This window comes from Bombus bifarius, unplaced genomic scaffold (assembly GCF_011952205.1).
Source record: "Bombus bifarius isolate JDL3187 unplaced genomic scaffold, Bbif_JDL3187 scf7180000007978, whole genome shotgun sequence".
Classification (NCBI taxonomy): domain Eukaryota; kingdom Metazoa; phylum Arthropoda; class Insecta; order Hymenoptera; family Apidae; genus Bombus; species Bombus bifarius.
Genome location: NW_022884363.1, coordinates 345374 through 364658, shown reverse-complemented (window position 1 = coordinate 364658; position 19285 = coordinate 345374). Strand labels below are relative to the sequence as shown.

The following is a 19285-nucleotide window of genomic DNA, read 5'->3' as shown; positions in this document are numbered from 1 at the left end:
AGAATTTTTGACCAAATTCATAGTGAATGAGATATAGATATTATCTCACTATTTTTTATTTTCTCTCTATAATGTATTTAAATATAGGTTAGAGGTTAATGAACCGGCGTTAAAATCATACCAGACAGAGAAAATCTTGTTCTCAGAAAGAGAGTAAATAAAATGTTCCCTAACGCTTTGAATTTCCGTTCCATATATATATAGCTTTGATATAAAAAAAAAAGAGGGAAAAGCGAGATGAAACATCGTTACCGAGAACTTCCACTTCTCATTTGATCGAGTTATCACACGTTTCGTTGAGAAAGTAATATTTTTCCAGGACGATCGACCCGGCTGGCCAGGATCCAGCCGATGCAGCAGAATCGGAAGAAAACGAGGAAAAACATCTCTGTTGTCGACTGAGACGACTTTGATTGGCAGAATAGCGGTTATTGGCATCGGCCGTGCAACACGGAACGAGTTCGCGGTTTGGGATTCGCCAGCACTAGCCGGATCGATGAAACCGCTCAAAATATGATCGAGTGGACTCCCGGCTGCTCTTTTTAATTCGGCCGCATTCACCGGGGAAAATGGTACGTTAGTGCGTCGACTTTCTGCCGGACAGAACGTGATTCCGTGGCCGAGCAATTCGCGATCGCAAAAATTGCCTGGCATGACGAGTGGCCATAGCGAGGTTGATAGTGGAATGAAATTAAAAACAAAAAAAAAGAAACGAGCGAGGAAAAAGAATGAAATAAAGAGAAAGAGCGAAAAGAGGGACCAATTTCATTCATAATACATTCAAAATCATTTGGATTCAGTCGCGAATCGTTTTCGCCTGGCACATATCCTTTGATTTTCCGCGCTACTTTCCGCTTAAAATGCATCGTATCAAAGCCTGAGAGTTAGATTTCAATATTTTACTATAGGAGAATGCACAGAGAGCGTCGCGAGTGTCGTGTAAAAATCAAAGACGTCTCGTGATAGAACGCGCCTGACTGTTTCCATAACGTGATCCTATATTCTCTGCATTGGTTCGCGAAAATATTTCAACACCTACGTGGAAAATTTTTAACTCCGTATCGTACGTTTTGTACAAAACATTTTGTAATTTCATTAACGCTCTAACGAGACTGTTTACATTGGTCAACTTCGAAATAAGTCCGAAAATGTACATAAAAGTTACAAAATATTTATCGCGAACATATTTTACTGTTAAATAAATGGTCCCGCTGAATAATTTTAATGGATAATTGGCTTTTTAAATATTTTTCTGATTTCTGAAGAAAAGTGTCTTTCAGACCCGTCTTTTACAACGATGCATCTTTATACAAATATGAAACCTAATCTGTCGAACGTTCTGATCTTTATTTTCATAGAACAAAATAGATCATACGTAATTCGATAAAATAATATAAAACGGAAAATGTTGTGCATCCATTATTTCCTTATAAAACGAAAGAAATTTTTCGGACGACCTAATACATATCTTGTAATTTCTACGTGTATGAATGTACATATTTTCTACATAATGAAAACTATCTACGAGTGCTCGAATACTTTCGCGAGCCTGTATATGTACACGAGTACACATCGAGAAATCCGAGCTTGAGTACTTATATACGTATCGACATGGAAACATACGAAGACGCGCGCCACGATCCTACAGAGACGGTAACATATCTCAGCGTAATAAAAGATGGCGAATATCTCTGAGGCCGGTCCGATGCTATCGATAAAGCCTGTCTTTCTAGCATGCGAATAATGGACGTACGAGCGACGCATTGTTGTCGACTGGTAATATTTATCGTCACGAGCATGGAGATCGTGCATCTCCAGATGGAAATGGTTACAAGGATTTTCCGTACACCGCCATATTTTCAGTAATAAAGAGACCGACTGAGAAGTGGACGCGTCAGCGTTCAGCCTCGCTGGCATTAAAAAGAAAAGAAAACACGAGATAAAAAACAAGAAAGAGAAAAATACTAGCGGTGCTTTTGCAGTTGCAAATGAAGCCGAGTTCGTTTGACGAGAGGCGTATTTAATATTTCCATACGCAAATGTCGAAGGAAGAGTTATAAAGAGAATACCGAGGCAAAAGAATTTTACCGCTAATATCTGTGAAATTTGTGTACGTTCTTTCTTTTTTTTTATATATATATCAGAACGATGGAACGTGCAGCTTTTTCACTCATAAATCGTACCCATTTAATTTGCCATCGTTTGTCGGTCAAGTAACATAAAATAAGCTACGACAAGTTACGATACTGCAATAAGTTGGAACACTTTTCATGCACAAGTTGCAGAAAAGGACATTAATCTCCAATGCTGAATGTCTTGTCAATCTTCGATTCATTCTCGTGCAACGTGGTCGAAGTATCACGAACGGCCATAAAATACGCAAACGCGATGTTACGCAAACTTTACGTGAGCCCCGCTCGAATTATTACCTCTAAACCCTCAATCGTGGTTAGAAGGAGGAACGGAAACCGCTTTAACTCCCTTCACGATCGCGAAATGATAGTCCCTGTCAAAATTATTGCTATCCATCGTACGATATATCCAGCCGACCGGATACCACACTTCGATAAAGTATAGTGCGCGAAAGTGGCCGACCTTAATTGTAAAACGGAAGTCGCGTTATCGATCGGTGCCGCGGGCATAGCCGACGATTTGCGAACCTTCAAACGTTTTGCGTATTTTATCACCGACCATTGCATTTCCGAAACGATTTCGACTGTAAAAGAACAGAACATTTTCAAACCATAGTGGTAAAATTCCAGTCATGAAATTAGGGCTCTCTGTTATTCCAAGAAACATTGATATTATTTAAGGAAAGTATTACGGGTAGAATGGTAGATCGTAGGTTCTTGGATAACTATTGGAAGATTATAACTATATAAAGTTTTCATTATTTCGTTTTATCAGAAAAATCGTGGTAGCTACAGATTTCTAAGTTTGTCCAAGTCGGAGAGTAACATCAACTGTAATTTCTAGAACAGCGTTTTTAGAAGGACGAGGATAAAATGTTGCGCTATTAGTAACTCAATCATATCTACTGCGGCAGTCGTAAAATCCAATAGAGCTCGTTCGTGTAACGAAAACAGAAGTCGCACCGAAAGTACAGAGTAAGCACGAACCGCGTGTCGCGAGAAGCGAAATGAACGCTTCCTCGTGCCTCGATGTTTGATCCTCTGTATGTAATATCTGCGACGCCCAGACGATGAAATATTTAAATTTCAAAATTTTCAAATTTTCTCTTCGAAAGTACATGATTAAATTTCCAAGTTGCCAGATTATTAATCTTCTAATTTGTACATTTATGCGTTAAATTAATGCTCGCCAAATGACAATTATGCAAAAAACGAAAGGATAAAAAATACTCTCATAATCGCGCGAATTACGACAACACCTCCGCCACCTAAAAAAAGGTAACATTAACGCGATGATAATGGTATGTCACATTACCGCACGCCACGCGCGATGGTTCCGCCGTTACGTGAATAAATTCCATTTACCGGGATGCACGGTGGCCGCGTATAATTCTTCATTTCGTGTGTCTTACCAAGAAACAAACGACACCCGTCTCGCTTCTCGATAAACCAACAACGGCCATAAAATAATTACGCATTTGCCACGCGGCAAAAACGAGAGGGAAGAAGGAACAAGCATAGGGAGGCGTCCGAAAGGAGTAAAAAACGCGTCGTAAAGTCTTGCCAACGTTGAAATACGATCACAGGCTGCACGGAATAACCGGACCGTGTCTCGATTTATTAGCCTGGGCACGATCGATACTCGTTGCCCGTGCATGATTAAGTTTTTATCGAAATCCAAAGTCCCGCGTCACTCATAAATTCGGCAAAGCGCGAGAACTGAAATTCGCGTGCACACATTGTGTCTGTATATAGGTACATATGTACGACAGAAGCTGAACAAGAGAGGGATGAAACGCGTCCATCCTTTTCAATGAGGAAAAAAAAGGGGCAGGGGTGTTAGAGCAACAACGGGGGCGAAGGTAGGCGCGTTTCGCGAGATTCATCGACAAGTTCAAAGCCGATTAAAACGCTGTCTCGTAACACGCGAACGGGCGCCGATATTTAATTATCGAGAGTCGCGGGCGCGTTCTGTTTGTCCGGAACGCTCGCATTATTTAACGTATTTACGGACAAATCCCTGAATACCTATGTTTCCCGATGAAAGAACGGGCCGGTATAATCCGTTGCAGGAAAAACGTGAAACAATGTTTCCTCCTCGCCAAAAATACGACAGGACACGCGCGTCGATAACAAAATACGACTGAAAAACGAAATATGTTCTCGCGGATCGAAACGGGCGAAAGGAGGGGAAAAGTAAATCGAAAAACAAAGGAAAGGATACGCAAAAACTTCTACCTGCCTCCATCTATTTCCACGCGCGTGTCGTAAAAACGCTCTTTCCCGAGCAACGGATGATCAACTCGCGAAATGCATTTTCGCGAGGTCTTGCCGCGGGCACGAAATAACGTTTCGACGAAGGGCAACGAAGCACGATGAAATGAAAAAAAAAGAAAAAAAGGGAAGAGAAAAGCACAAAAAAATATACGAGTCGTCGCGATGGAGGCAGTTGTCGCTCGGCCGATATTCATTAGAGAACTTTCATATTCTTTCGGCTCGGGCGATACCGATGTCGTTATTATAGCAACGCCGACCCTTATTATAATTTCTCCCCGACGTGCTTTCGACTCGGATTGATGGGAAACGAACCGCGCGCGTTCCAAGGATAAAAAAGAAAAGAGCACAGGAGAACGGAGGGAAGGGGGTGAATGTAGAAAAAAATCTCGGGACTGAACGATGCTGAGGGGGTGGCGGAAGGATGACGGGAACGGAAGAGACCATTAACGCCGATCCAAAAGATGCCTGAGCGACGTGATATTGGAAATCCTCCTTTTTACGCGAGTTCTCGTCCCTCGAGAGTGCCGAGCCACTCGATTTTTACACTGCCAACCCCTCTACATCGCCCTGTGCCACCCACGCGATTCTCTGAACGTCTATCCTGCACGATTTCGTAGTAACTATTGTCGAACGCGAGTTTCCGGCAGATATATTTCGCGGTGCTCGAATCCGGTTTACGTGCGACCCTTTACTCTCCCGCGCACATGTAAATGATCCAAAAAGATCTTCGAGAAAAAGTTCATCGTACGGAGAATGTGTTATATTGTATCGTGTGACGCCACGTGTTTCACAGTTTCGAATCTTAGACAGTAAGAGAGGAAAATACTGCGGTATACTGAAACGCGTCTTAACCTTTTGTACCTATGCTGGAAGAATAGTATTAATTATCGAAAGGGCGAGGGAAACCAGGTCGAGCATTGTACCGCTTGAAGGAACGTTCTCTCTACTTTCCATTTCTCGAGAACTACGATTCGATAAAAGGAAACACGTGTAAATGGCAGTAACCAGAGCGAAATAAAAACTAAGTTGCAAATAGGAACCTTTGAACTTTTTGGATTCTTCGTACGCATTGCAAATCGTTTTGGTCGCGGAAAGCGCGGTTTCATTTAAGTTGACATAGTCAACGAGTTTCAATTAAAACTAACTTTAAGTTCATTGCTAGTCAAATTTCCGGTACCTGTGCTATGCTTTAGTAAATAAATTTTCATAAATTTGAAAAACTTCATAATTTTTCATTTACGTTGACATCGCATGCATACAATAAAATCTCGTGCCGACGGAATTATTCGAACCTTCTCGATCGGATCTCTTTCTATATGTTCAAAGCCTTCGTATTCCACCCTCAGAACGCTTCCGCTGCACTCTTCCCTTCGATAAATCCATTTTATCCACTTTTCTGCCCTTTTCTCAATGCGAGCTTCGAAATTCGACGAACGTTCGACGCTCCACACAGCCCTCGAATCGCGACTTCGCGCCGCGAGTTGCAACTTCATCGTCGGTTCGACGTTCCGCCAGTTTGTCGGATAGTTTTCGAGCACACGAGAGGTGGAGGGAGAAGGGATAGCGGTGGCGAGAGGGAAATGTTGCTGGTGTGAGCGCAGATATCGAGCTTCAAAGAGTCGTATCCATCCTTTCAACGCTCGACACTGCCGGTGTGTTCGGTTTTTTAAAAGCTCTGGCCCGGCACTCGCTCGTCGCCATCCCATCGGACCGACTTTCTCCGACATAGACGTCTCTCTCATTCTCACTCGTTCCACCGAATCTTTTTTCCTTTCGTTCTCTTCCATTTCCTTTATTTTTTACTCCCACCTTGGCAGGACTGGCATAAATCGAGCGAAATGCACGCTCACGCGCGGCCTATCGATCGCTTCCGGGCCCCAAAAACACGTGGAAACATCAAACTTGGTTAGACTGCAAGATGCATAAACATCATCGGTAACAGGGGAAAATGGGGGAATCTCGAGGGAAAGCTCGTGAGAACGATGAAGAGAATAAATTGGCCGATAAACAGAAGAAGACACGAGTGTTCGTAGAGAGGAAGGCGAAAAGAGAGAAAAGGGAAAGAAAGAAGGGGTAGAGATGCTAGCAAGCCGTAAGTCTCGACGTTATCCTGTTCTCTGCCGCACTGACTACTCGTCGATCTTCCATCTTCGTTCGTTTTCTAACCCCGCAGCATGCGCGCGCGCCCAGGGCGAAGGAGCGCGTTTGCAAATTACGCGCAGTCTGAGGCGACTTAGGGACTTTCAGAGTTTTAATTACTCCGTGCGAGAGCCGCCTTCTCTTTCTCCCTTTGCGCGCTCCACTCCTTCATCCCCTCGACCCCATCTCCTCCTGCTTGGGGTAGCTCTTGCATCCACTTTCGTGGCTCTTCCTCTACGCCACGTGCCGGTATTCCCGACGTACTATTTCAATTCCGCGAAAGAGTTCCGCTCTTTAACGTAAAAGGGAAGCTCGATTCCCGGCTTCTTTCCATCCGATGAGGCCGCAACACCCTGTACGTGCCGCGCCGCTTTCCAAACCAGCGCAGTTGGCAGGACCCAGATTTCGTTTCGACGATCGCGGCCAAATTCGTGAAAAGATGCCGCGAATTTCGGAAGAAAGATTTCCGTCTGTGTACGATACTTTCTCACAGAACGTGAGCTTTCGATAGAGAGTTAAATAAATACGATCGATGTGAAGCGTTGAACGAGGTTCGACTAAACGATGGAAGCCGAGCGAACAAGGTCGCGATTCGCATTCCTCCGATGTACAACAGGCTCCGGGCTTTTTTTGAGTTTTCAACTTTTTCTTCTTATTTTTTTTCCTCCTCTTTGTTCCGTATTTCAGACGGAATGAGTTCTTTCTTTTGTTTACTAGGCGAGCAGGCGCGTTTTATCCGTTTCACTCGCCATTCTCTGAACGCGTGTGACTTAACATGCGCGCGGCTCGTTAAACAACTAATACGCGGCACACATATCTTACAGGTCACGTTCTACCTTCGTGTAGCCCGCGTAACTTCCCCTTGTAACGTGGCCCATTAGAAAATACAAGAAAATATATGAAAATCGTTGAACCACTTACAAGCACGCCAGTTTCCTATCGCAAACGTGCCACGCGTTTTTCGCAACACGCCATACGCCTCGCGCGGAATCACCGTAGCGATAAACCCGGAAAAAAAGAATAACAAGAAAATAGAAAGAAAAAAGCTGTCGTGACGCGAGTTACAAAATCTAGATAGCAATATTGTAACGCGCAATGAACACAGTTATGAATGCCATATTTCTGTATCGATGAAAACATTCGTCCATATGCAAATTGTAGAACGAATTGCCCTACGACTTTATTTTTCCCGCTTTCTGCTTTTTATTCTTTGTTAATTTCGAACGAGTGGCTATTTTTAACACTCGACTAATAGGCAGAAGCTAGCTGGATTGATCTGTACACTTTCGAAAGCGTTACATTGGATTCGCGATAACCGAGAACATTTAACTGAAAATTCGTTTATTTCAAGTTGTCGTCAAACATCAAAATTGAAGATAATAAATTCATAAAGAACACGCTAGTAACTTTTGTTTAAATATAAATTGTAATTATGACTAGAGATTGCGGTGTAATTAACAAATTGAAGAGCGCTAGGGAAACGTAGAAAAGAGAAAGATTTACAAAAACGGTCGAACATCGCTGCGATATTTTCGTTCGAATTGTTAATGCACGGTGCGTTAGCGGATGTTGGATAATTACAGGTAGTTGGGGAAAAAAATCGTTGAAAGTACAGTACCGAGCAATGCAACGTTCTAGCTATCGTTCAAGGTAATTTCCACGATCCTGGGTTTCTTGTCGAGTACGTAAGCCACGATCGAAACGATCGGTCGACAGTGATGAATGTCGCGTTACTGGTGGTCCGCTGTCGTAAAAACTCAATACCGCTAGGTGGGAAAACTTGGAGTTGGGAATTTCACGCGAGTGATCGAACACGGTCAAAACCAAAACAAGATGCACTGCAGCTGTATCGGTCATTGTCGGAACGAGTTTGGGCATAATCGTACAAATTGAATTTAGATTTGTCCTCGTAGAATTTGAATGGTCTTATAAATAATTTATAGATATGTATAGTGTCTTTTAAGAAAGTATAGGGAAAATTGTAGCAAAATTTCTATCTAATTTTGTTCCAGTGAAAATATATACTTGAAATGAAATTTTAATATATAGACGGCAAATGTTTCTGAAGATATTTTTCCGAAGAGATGTAACTTAAATATTTAGTATTTGTTTACGTACGTTTGTATATCTTCTGTCATAAATGCAAAAACATCCGCAGTTTGCTAATAACGAGGATATGGATTAAAAAAGAGAAAATTATTGAGTACATCAAGGACACGGAAAATGGTAGCAAATAAACGAACGAAATGCCTGGTATTACGAAACTAAATTTATTAAACGCGAATACTGCGACAAACAGTTAAACAGATTGATAAGGGCTATACCTAAAATTACCAAATTCATAACGAAAACAGAGGAACCGAAGTTGCTCGATAAAGAGCATTCGTAAACTATAACAACACGCTAACAGAATCCTAGAGTCGCACATAAGTCTCCAAGTCATACAACCTCGCTAGTTTCGGAACATAGTTTAAAGCAGTAATACTCGTGAAACTAGAACCAGACCACTTTGACCTCATAAGACCTTGTACCGAGTGATCACAGAGACGTAGGAGCCTGTGTACTTCGGGTTTATGAGACCTCGTATCGAGAAACCTAAAAGTGGCGTCGGACAGAAGACACGAAACTTCGTGCTAGTATCAGTATTCCGAGGTCTTGAGACTCAAATCGGACAAGAATCACGAGACATTGCTGAGGCTAACCACAAAGTCATGAAATCTAACAAGTTAAATTATCCACAGTTCGTGGAATCTTGTGCTAGGATCCTAGCAAGTTGTGAGAATCTTATTGGACAAATTAAGAGTCGTAAAATTTCGTAACAGAATCCGAAATTTATTGAATGTAAAGTAGAATGCTTTGGAGTTAAGTCTGTCAAATTGAGTTATGAATAGAATCTTGAATTAAGACGTCTTAAAGTCAACGAATTTTTATTCACGACAAATTGAGGTTCACGAAGATCTTTTAGACGCCACCAAGAATTTTGAGCTTCTTAGGAGACGTACATTTTTCTGTAGAGAAGCAGGTAAATTCTGCATGTTCCGTATCATTTCTTTCCTAGCCACTGAATTTTGTGCGGGGTTGTTTCTCCGTGCGGCAGAGTTTGACGTGAATTTCGCGTAAACGATACACCACTGCAATGTGTGACGGATAATGCTGTTTCCTACGCAAGCACATTGGAATGAAGTTTTTGATAATAAAATTATAATTTTTCTTAAAAATATGATGCATATACTTGAACTCTAATAATTTACTTTAATAATTAATAATACAATTGAGTGTGATGTATTTTAAAGCATGGTACGACACATAGACCCACGTCACAATAATTTTCAGCGCGATAGCGTTTTTCAAATTGTTCTTCGTTTTCTACTTTAAAGCAACATTTTGATTCTAAGATTCTAAAAAATTACAAGGATACGGATCGTCATATTAAAAAGAGCATTTGATAATGGTATATTTATTTTAACGAAAAGCAACAATTGATATCTGACACTGGCGTATCAAAAACAAAGACTATATATTCTATATATTGTTAACATTGTTGTAAAACGATGCAAGGACAAGGAAAGTATGAAGCAAGACAAATGGAAAAGATCGTTTAGTTCAAAAGATGAGCGAATGAGTCAGTAGAATGAGCCACTATAGTGGCGCATCGTACTTAAGAAGTCAATCCTATACCGATGTAAGTAACGTTCGTAACATCTATCTAAATTATGCTTTTCGTGGTCCGAATTATCCGATCTACCAATAAACGCTTGCTTTCAGACTCTAATAACGACGAGAACCATCTGGAATAATTAACGAGTACGTGTGTATCCAATTGATTTAGAGATCTCCCAGCAGGCACAGCGCACAAACGTATCGTCAAAGGCCGGAACACACGCACTGGTACCGCAAATAAATATTGAAACACAAACTCACGACTGCGCGTCACGCACAACTTCTCCAAAGCGCTTCGAAATGGAAAAATTGCCTCGATGGAGTAAAAATTCAATTCGCAATTCACGACGCTATCGTTTATCCGTGTAGACGATGAGTATCTGAAATGAACTTGCACGTTCATACGACACCGCGAGGATTTCTGATCGTACCGAGAGTACCGGAAATGAAGGGAAAGAAATAGACCACCCGGAAAAGGTTAAAGAGGCGATCTCTTTACGTTTCATTTATAGCATAAGTACGCATCATGGCAGTCGCTGAATCTACTATTATTTAACGGCTATCATAGATAGCAGGATGGAAAGAACGGCGAGATAATTCGAAGATATTTCACGAATTATCGGCAGTGGTTGGTTTACGATGACTTTTATTCGTGCAATTTACAACGCGGCCGCCGCGATCCCGCGATCGGGAAGCTGGCGCGTCTGAAATATGACGAAAAATATTAGGTTTTACGAGCGCCCAACCTATGGCTCGACGACAACGAGAGGAAGCCAGGAGAAATCGCAGAGAGGCAAAGTAGGAAGAGGCAAATTTATCGTTAGTATTTTTCTTGCGCGAAAGTGCCCGGTATCTTCGAGTTCCTCTCGGACGTGCCAATATTTTTCCCTTTCTCGAACCACACACCGGAAAACGCGTCTTGCCATCCTCTCGCTCCTCTCTTCCGGATCACGAGATTTTCCGATGGTTCGCAACGAAAAAATAATCCGTGGGGGATTTTAATTCAAGCTGTCGCGAACGATCGCGGCCGGGACGCCGGGTTTGAGTGACAGACACAGCCAGCGGAATTCGTTTTCGACCGTGTGAAACGTTCCCGGAAACGAAATTCGTTTCGCGTTCCGGACCCGCGCTCGGCCAAAAGTAATTAGTATGCAGATATCTGCGTTTGATGAGTCGAATCCCTCGTCGCGCACCTTTTATCCGCTAGCAGCGAACGTTTCGAGGACGCTTTAAAGTGGAATCGTGGCGACAAAGAGCGCGAACGGCTGAGCTGTCAACGTGTAGAACTGACAAAAACTGTATCAGCAACAAAGTCTATGATGGGAACAAGGTGTTCACTGAAAATACCAGCAGAGAGATAGAGAAAGGAGAAATAGACAGACGCAACGTTGCACCTCCCGAGGGGATCGCGCGCGCCAGTGAAACTCGGCAAACAATTATAACTTCCGGTGAGAAACACCATAATATAGTCGAGCTGCTGGCGCACGTCGTTTCGAAACGTTACATTTATGGCCCCGTTGGTATTGCCGAGCCCTGAATTTCTGGTTTCGGAATTTCGGGTTTCACCGTTGCGGTCGCACGCCGACGATCCCTTTCGTCCCTCGTTTCACCCTCATTCTCCGCGTTTTGCACGCCAAACCCCTCTCTCTATCCCTCTCCGAGTCTCTATCTTGCTAACTTCGCCTAATTTATCTTTGTCTGGTTGCAGCTACTACATCCAACTCTTCCACCCATTTATTTATTTACCCCGAGGCGGCCGCAAGCTAACGCCCGATTCTATCGTTAAACGTCGCGTCGTCCTCTCTCATGCTGACGATTAAATAACGGGTTACCGATGTTGGCGTACGATTTTCAACTAAACATTTATTACGAGAATTTGCTACAATGACCAATTTAAATTGGTAATAGTTTCTTTTAAAAGTGGTAAGATAGGATAGAGGTGGAAGATTAGATCGACTTGAAACGAATTTGTAACAGAGATGAAGCGATACTGACACAAAGATCTAACTGCACTTTGGAAGACATATATATATATATGTTAGGGTACTTGTTAGTTTGTTCATGACCTTAGCCCTTAGTTGCTGAAGTCAATTGACTGTTCAAGGCCACTCTCTGAACTACAAACGTCGCTAACTTGCTCTCTCGGTGAAACTACCCAGATTCTGGATAATGCTGCATAAAATACGCCTTTGTTTCTTGCGTTTTCTCTAGGGCAACTGCCGTTACACGATTTTTTCAACAACTGCCTAAATACGTATAACATATAGAAGATACAATACAGTTATCGTTAATCATCTAATTTAATTTACCGTGATTATTTAATAATTTAAGACACAACGTCGAACGTCTTTCTAGGAAACCATTCCAATCGTATAAGTTTTTTCTTTTTTTTATTTAATATTTCACATTCACAATTTGTCCAATTTGGACATTTGGTAGAATTTCTTAGCTGTTTGATTATCATGTGGGTGATTACCCCCAGTGGGGTACCATCTTCGTGTTTGTTAGGTTATATCCTTTATGAGATCTGCTGGGTGTTTCCTTTTTAGTAATCGTATAAGTAAGCGTGATAAGCAATTTCAATGCCAATGATACGGAAATATATCTTACATAAAACGAACGATATTTAGAAATACGATCACGTTCGAATTAACATTTGAATTAACATACTGACAGTATCGTTATTTTAACAATATTCTAATCTCTATAGCTACTTTAAAGGGATTCTCCAGCGTCGATTATTCCATGCACATTATTGAAATTTCGATGAAAACACGAAAATGATTATACGCGATCGGGGAGTTTTTAACGGTGCTTTCTGGGTCACGATCGACGTATTCAGTGTTTGCCGTGTCGCGTCACGTTCTCGGCGATTTTTAATGATTTGCGGCTTGAAAGCGACGCGCACGTCCCGGCGAGAATTTTTACCGCCTCCCTCTTTTTGGTCGCGCGGAAAAAACAGAGGGAAAGGTAGCTGAAAATATGATGCCTTCTAGTAAACGGGAGTCGCTTGTCGTGGGTTTCAAAAGATATACTCGCCGCGCGCGCTTTCGTCCCTCGTAAAAGGGAATGGCCTGAGTAGACGAATCCTTCCTCTATTAAACGCCGTTCGTGAACAGAACACCCGACCCACTGCCCGAGGACGTATTTCACGGCTTGTTTCCTCGTCGCCTGAGAAAAATTTCCCGCGAAATAGGAAAACTTTGCGGCGTAACCGGCCATCGTAACCGATGCACCGTGGCCATTATTGTTGACAGATGGCCGAGCCTTTGAAAAAAAAAAAAAACTCAAAGATGATAGAGAACACGATGCACGCTTTGTAAAGCTTTAATGCACCAATTTTTCTTCGGTTTACTTATGAGAATGATCAAATCCTTTTAGTAATAGAATGATAATATCGGAGGACCACACGGAAAAGATATGACAGATTCATTTTTGTTCATTTCGATGCTACTTGACAGCGAAAAGATAGTTTTTCAATGTACTTATTTATACGGATGGGAAAAAAGCTCGTTAGGTTCGATGATGCAAGTCTTTTAAAAACACCTGATAGCTCTATCAAATTTTCTAATAAATCAATACCGGAATCTAAGAACAATCGATACTGTTGCATTGTTGTATATATTTTTACTATGTAAATCAAATAGGAAGCAAAGAATTGGAAATATAAAATTGATCGGCAGTTTACTGAACGATGAAATTGTTCACCTGCAAAACACGAGAAACGTGACTTGTTTTTTTCCTGCAATCTTCGTTGGAACAGTCGTCATAGGAGTAAGAACTGCAATTTGCTAATTGCGTCATACATACATATGTATCCTTTTACAGAGCTCCAAAGTTTCGTAGTTTTTTGAATTTCCAGGCTTGGAAACTTTCCCTTGCGAGTGTACGAAAGAAAAACATAATCGAAAAGAAAATAAGAAACGAATCTGTCGCGTCGAAAAGTGATAAGAATTCACCTCCGAACAATAGACTGAACAAACGGAAACGGAAATAACGATTCCTGATCTCGTCGTGGACAACGATCCGGATCGGTAGCCCCTAGAGGACATACGACGATATCTTGGCGAAGGTCTGGGGTTATTGGACTCGTTGAGCTTGCGTCGATGGATAGAATGGCGTCGACCAGTGGTGGGAAGCAGCCGAGACGCCGCCGGTCGCCTGGCGCCCTTTCAGATCAACGCGGACCACCGCGACGATCACTCGCTGCACAAACTCCAATTCTTGTCTCGGTCGAATCACCGGAAGCTCCGTCAGCGTTCAAATTTCAGGAAATCTGATTTATATCTCATTTTTCCTTTTTCTTTACCTTCCTCCTCTTTTGTCGATCGCAGCTACGATCGGGGGTTTTAAAATGTATCGAGACATTCTGCTGTTTCATTGAATCCAAAAATCAATGGTGGTATTGTCGAAGCGAAAGATTCATTTCGTGATTTTCTATATAGATTTCTTTATATCTCTCTGTAGACTTTATTGCGCTCTGTTTACTATATTGTGTCTCTCAGGCGTGATTTTATGCGCAGATCTCTTTATATCTCTGTTTGTATTTCCTGCAGAGAGAAGATATCTCTGCAATCGTGATACAACCACAAGGAGAGGATGATTCATCGTGAAAAAATAAGTTTGAGTCGAATTATCATACATTCTTTGTAGTGTACTATTTATTTTTTATTTATTAAACGACAAATCAGTGTGCTATTTTCATCTATGACGGCGTTCCAATTAAACGCGGAATGATAGAAACTGACGATACGATTCAACAGTAAATAAGATAATATCGATGATAGGAACCTGATCATCGCATTGCCCACATTTACAAATACCAACATGGTCTACATAATCTAAATCATATCCGATACGTATCCATCAAATCGAAACCTGCAGTTAGAACGCGCGTACCTAATAAATTTTCAAACTCGTTCTTCTAAAAAACAGTTTATCCTACATTTTCGATTTATCCTGTCATGAAAAATCACTTGCTTCCCTGTTACTCCGCAATTGTGAAAACATCGTGTATCAGCTCTACGACGAGGAAGAAAGGATAAACAACCCGAAATAGGTCAAACACAGTTTAATTCTCGATGTACCATCAAAGTTGCATTACGATCGATAGATATCCCGTTCTGCGGGACAACACACAAGCTGCGCTCCACGAATGTCCGCGACACTGATTCGCGTTCCTTCGCGCGGAACTCGCGGTATTCGTTGAAAGTCTGCCAAACGTGGATAACAGAACGCTGCTTTTTTCCATTCCCTGATCCGCGTGCCCCGTCCGAGAAGTAACACTTGTTGATCGGGCCCGCGGTCTATGATTTAACGAGCGAACGTGACGCGGAATTAATCACCCGACTGAGCTAGCGCCGTGGAAAACACGAGTGCTCGGCGAGCTCGTTTTCAAAGATGCGGGAGAAGCGCGCTCCGACCGTGTCACGGACAGAACGAGGACGTCGTGGTTCGATCGTTCGCTGGAGGAACAGTTACATAACGTGTGTATACCTGTATGCGGCGAAAACTAGGCGAATTACACGTCCGATCAATGACGCTCTGCGGAATATTTACAATCGCAAAGCTGGCCAAGATTTTGACAAACTTCGCTCGTACGATTTTTGATCGCAAAAAGAATTAAGTATCCGAGAAATAACATTGTTTATACAGGGATTTTTCTTTACAATTGGAGAATATGAGTCGTCACGTGAGACTCTCACGTGGGAATTAACTAAAATATCGGCCAAATAAATGGAATTCGCCTAAACGAAATTTCACTACTTATGTAATTATGTTTGAAGTTCCAATATATCTAACTTTTGCATACATTTCAACGGCGAAATATCGAAAGAAAGATTACCGGACGATTTTATAGCATGCTTACTAGAAAATAAAACATTGTTGAAACAAATATAGAATTTTCTACGCAGTTTTCCACGTTAGCCTTTAAATGTTGTTACGTCTGAATGTAATTTACGTACAAAAATAACACATCACCAAACTTTCCAATGCAAATACTTGACGATCTGCTAAAATCGTGCGATACGTGACGTTCCATGGAAATCGAGCGACCGATCAATTCATTGGCTGCGGTACTTTTATCCGGCCAACATCTAATTAATCACCGTAATTAACAATTTCGTGTCGACGGTAGCCGAACCAGCTGGGATTCAGCCCGAGGGAATGATGGAAATAATTACCGATGAAATCAGTCCAATTTCTCACGGCCGTGGCCACGACCGATTGGCGGACAGAAAATCGGAAATACCCGTGGACGCGATTAATTTTCGGCTAACGGGCAACACAACCCTTTCGATATTTTATCCGAGGAAACGGGGATCGGAGATGTATCAGGCAGGAAACTGACGTCACGGACGAACGAGCGGAATGACGTCTTGACGAATCGATCATCGAATGGCGCCGCTTATCAGCGGAAGTCGGCCGTCGCCGAGGTCTCCGCGAGCTTCAAGGTGAAAAATCGAGTCGCGATCATTCGCGTGAGATTTCGACCACGATCTCGCGATCGTGCGACATAATGTTATGCACGACACGCTCTGCAGACTAAAGAGGGAATGTGATATAGAAAAGGGGGGAACGCGATAGAAAGTAGAAAGAAACGAGGCAAGTGCGACGCGAAGATTTGCAGTAATGAGAAAAAGAACGGTCGAATATCAAGTAGAAATAAATATTTACATATATGCATGTGTATAGAAACTTGGAAAAAAGATTACGAGTCAACGTGTAATCTTGCATTGCTTAACATGACTAACCTCATAAAGGATACTACAAGAATATATGTAACTTTTACTGAACTTACAAATATTCTGGTTTCAAGAAATTCAACAAACAATCGTATAAAGTAACAGAGGTATTAATTAGTTTTAAACAAAGAGCTAATAAATTGGTTGCTGAAAATGTTAGAAGCAGGATATTCTAAGCTACTAGGACGCCATAAATCATCGAGCAAATAATATAAATAGCACAAACTTAAGAGACGAGCATTTCTTCAACAAAAATTACAATTGCATCTGGCAGATTCCGTGGGAGTTGGGAAAGGGCCGCGTATCATCCCTGACGTCCGGACAGAATGATAAAAGCCGTAACTTTATAGCTGTTAGAGGGCGAAGGAAGAACGGTCGTAAGACACGATATCGCATCCTTTTCCTTCAAAGCGAGGTACAGCTTATTTTGCCGGCGCGGCGCATCAAACAGACGGGGAGACGATGCTCGCGGCGGATTTCATACCGCGGGAAATACCGTGGAAATTGTTCACGCAGTCGGCGAGATTTTTCAACGAAGTGACGCACGACGTGTACGCGCCGAATTCACCGTAAAATTCTCCGAAAGTTAGAGAGACGGGACTGAGCCCCATTTGAATTAGGATTGAGAAGATTGTTTCGCGACGTCAGTTTGTCCCAAAACGCAGTTTAATTAGAATCGAATTCTCGGATGATTCTCCCCGCGGTAAAAACAGCTCTCCCTCCCTCTATGTTTTAGGGGAGATTAATCATTGTTCTCAAACTCCTCTATGAAAATAAAGACGCGTACATTTCGCTATATAGAACGATAAATCACGTCGAAGAGAGAAACAACGGCGTGCAAGCCAGGGAAAAAATCATCGATCGAATTGAAAAGGTTCAAAAACAGACGGAAAGGCCGCGATAAACGATCGTCTTGGCTGACCGGTATATCGCGATTTTACACGGTGGGGAAACTTTTTTATCTTGGCAAGCCTCCGTAATTAATCAACGGCTAATTAACGAGAGAAAATCCGAAGGAAAATACGAGGGAACCAAACGTACACGCTCTCTTTTCCCCGTATCTAATCTATCGTGGTTGGAACGAATGGGTGCTAATTTTGAAAAAAAGACCTATACCAATGGTTTCTCTGTCTTTCTGCTCCGTCTTCTTTTAGGTCCAGTTTCACGAGTTTTTCGTATCTCGTTACGTAATACAAGGCCGACTAAATACGAAGGATTTGACGATTTCGCAGCGGTAAACATAACGATCATCATTGTGGAAAAGCGAGTTATTCGAATGCTCGTTGGTTCTCTTGCTAAAGAAAATGTTTGAAAAACAGTGTTGCTTTCAAAATAGAAGAGGGTGTAATATTTTTGGAGCGACAGATTTAAATATCCTTCGATTCTATTCGCATTAAGAGGACCGTGAACGATTCTAGACAGCATGTCAATTCGATTAGTTCGGGTTTCTAAATCCGACGTTTATATTTAGATCCTCTCGATGATGATTTTAATTTAACCGCTTCCACTCTTCGTCGTTAAAGAAAGCATCGTGACTTTTTCATTCAGCGAAAGTCACTTTATCTGCTAACATTTAAGCAATTTGTCTATAGAATGATAGCAACGCTCCATGCGAAGCAGTAATCGCTCTAAAAAAAAAAGAACAGCATATTGATGAAATAATCGCTGAAAATAGCACTGGTGACTGGTGGCTACGAATGTTCGGCAATGTTATCAGTCGCGCCTTATCATTCGTGATAAGAAATTCGCCTGTGCGACACGGAGAAGGGATCGAACGGGGAAGAGAAAGAAAGGGAGAGCAGAGCGAATAAACAGCGAAGATTCGATCGATACACCAATAAGATAACGCGTCAACTACGCGAAACGAACCTTTGAATAAAACACCGATCCGTTTCCTCGCCGTTTCTATTCGCACGGGAATTTAACTATTAAACGCTTCAATTCATAAATTCGTTCGACTCGAATAGCGTGGATTTTGCAGCAAACAAATCGTATCGGTGGCAAGCTGACTCGGTTTCGCGTGTACCGTTTTCAACTACGGTCCTCTGCATTCACGCGTACCCGTAGAGGTTGTGCGCGAAACATTGTTGGTATGGCTCGATACGTGACCTACGTTTACGTGCAAATATTTCATGCGAGCACCCGGAGTAAGAGAGAGAGGAGAGAGAGAGAGAGAGAAAGGAAGTCCAACCGACTGCCGCATGCTGTGCAATATCTTAAAGGTGCAAGGGCGAATCGATTTGATACACGCGAAAATAGAGTCCGGCAGGGCTGGGGGCGAGAAAGAACGAAGAAATGGTACGATAACGGTGCGCCGTACAAATATAAGTT

The 19285-nt window shown here is 42.1% G+C and overlaps 1 protein-coding gene across 7 annotated transcripts in view; it reads right to left on the bottom strand.

Annotated features, from left to right (window-relative positions):
- Positions 1 to 19285, bottom strand: part of LOC117204381 (E3 ubiquitin-protein ligase MYCBP2-like) — a 257171-nt gene that overhangs the window by 212504 nt on the left and 25382 nt on the right. The window lies entirely within an intron of this gene.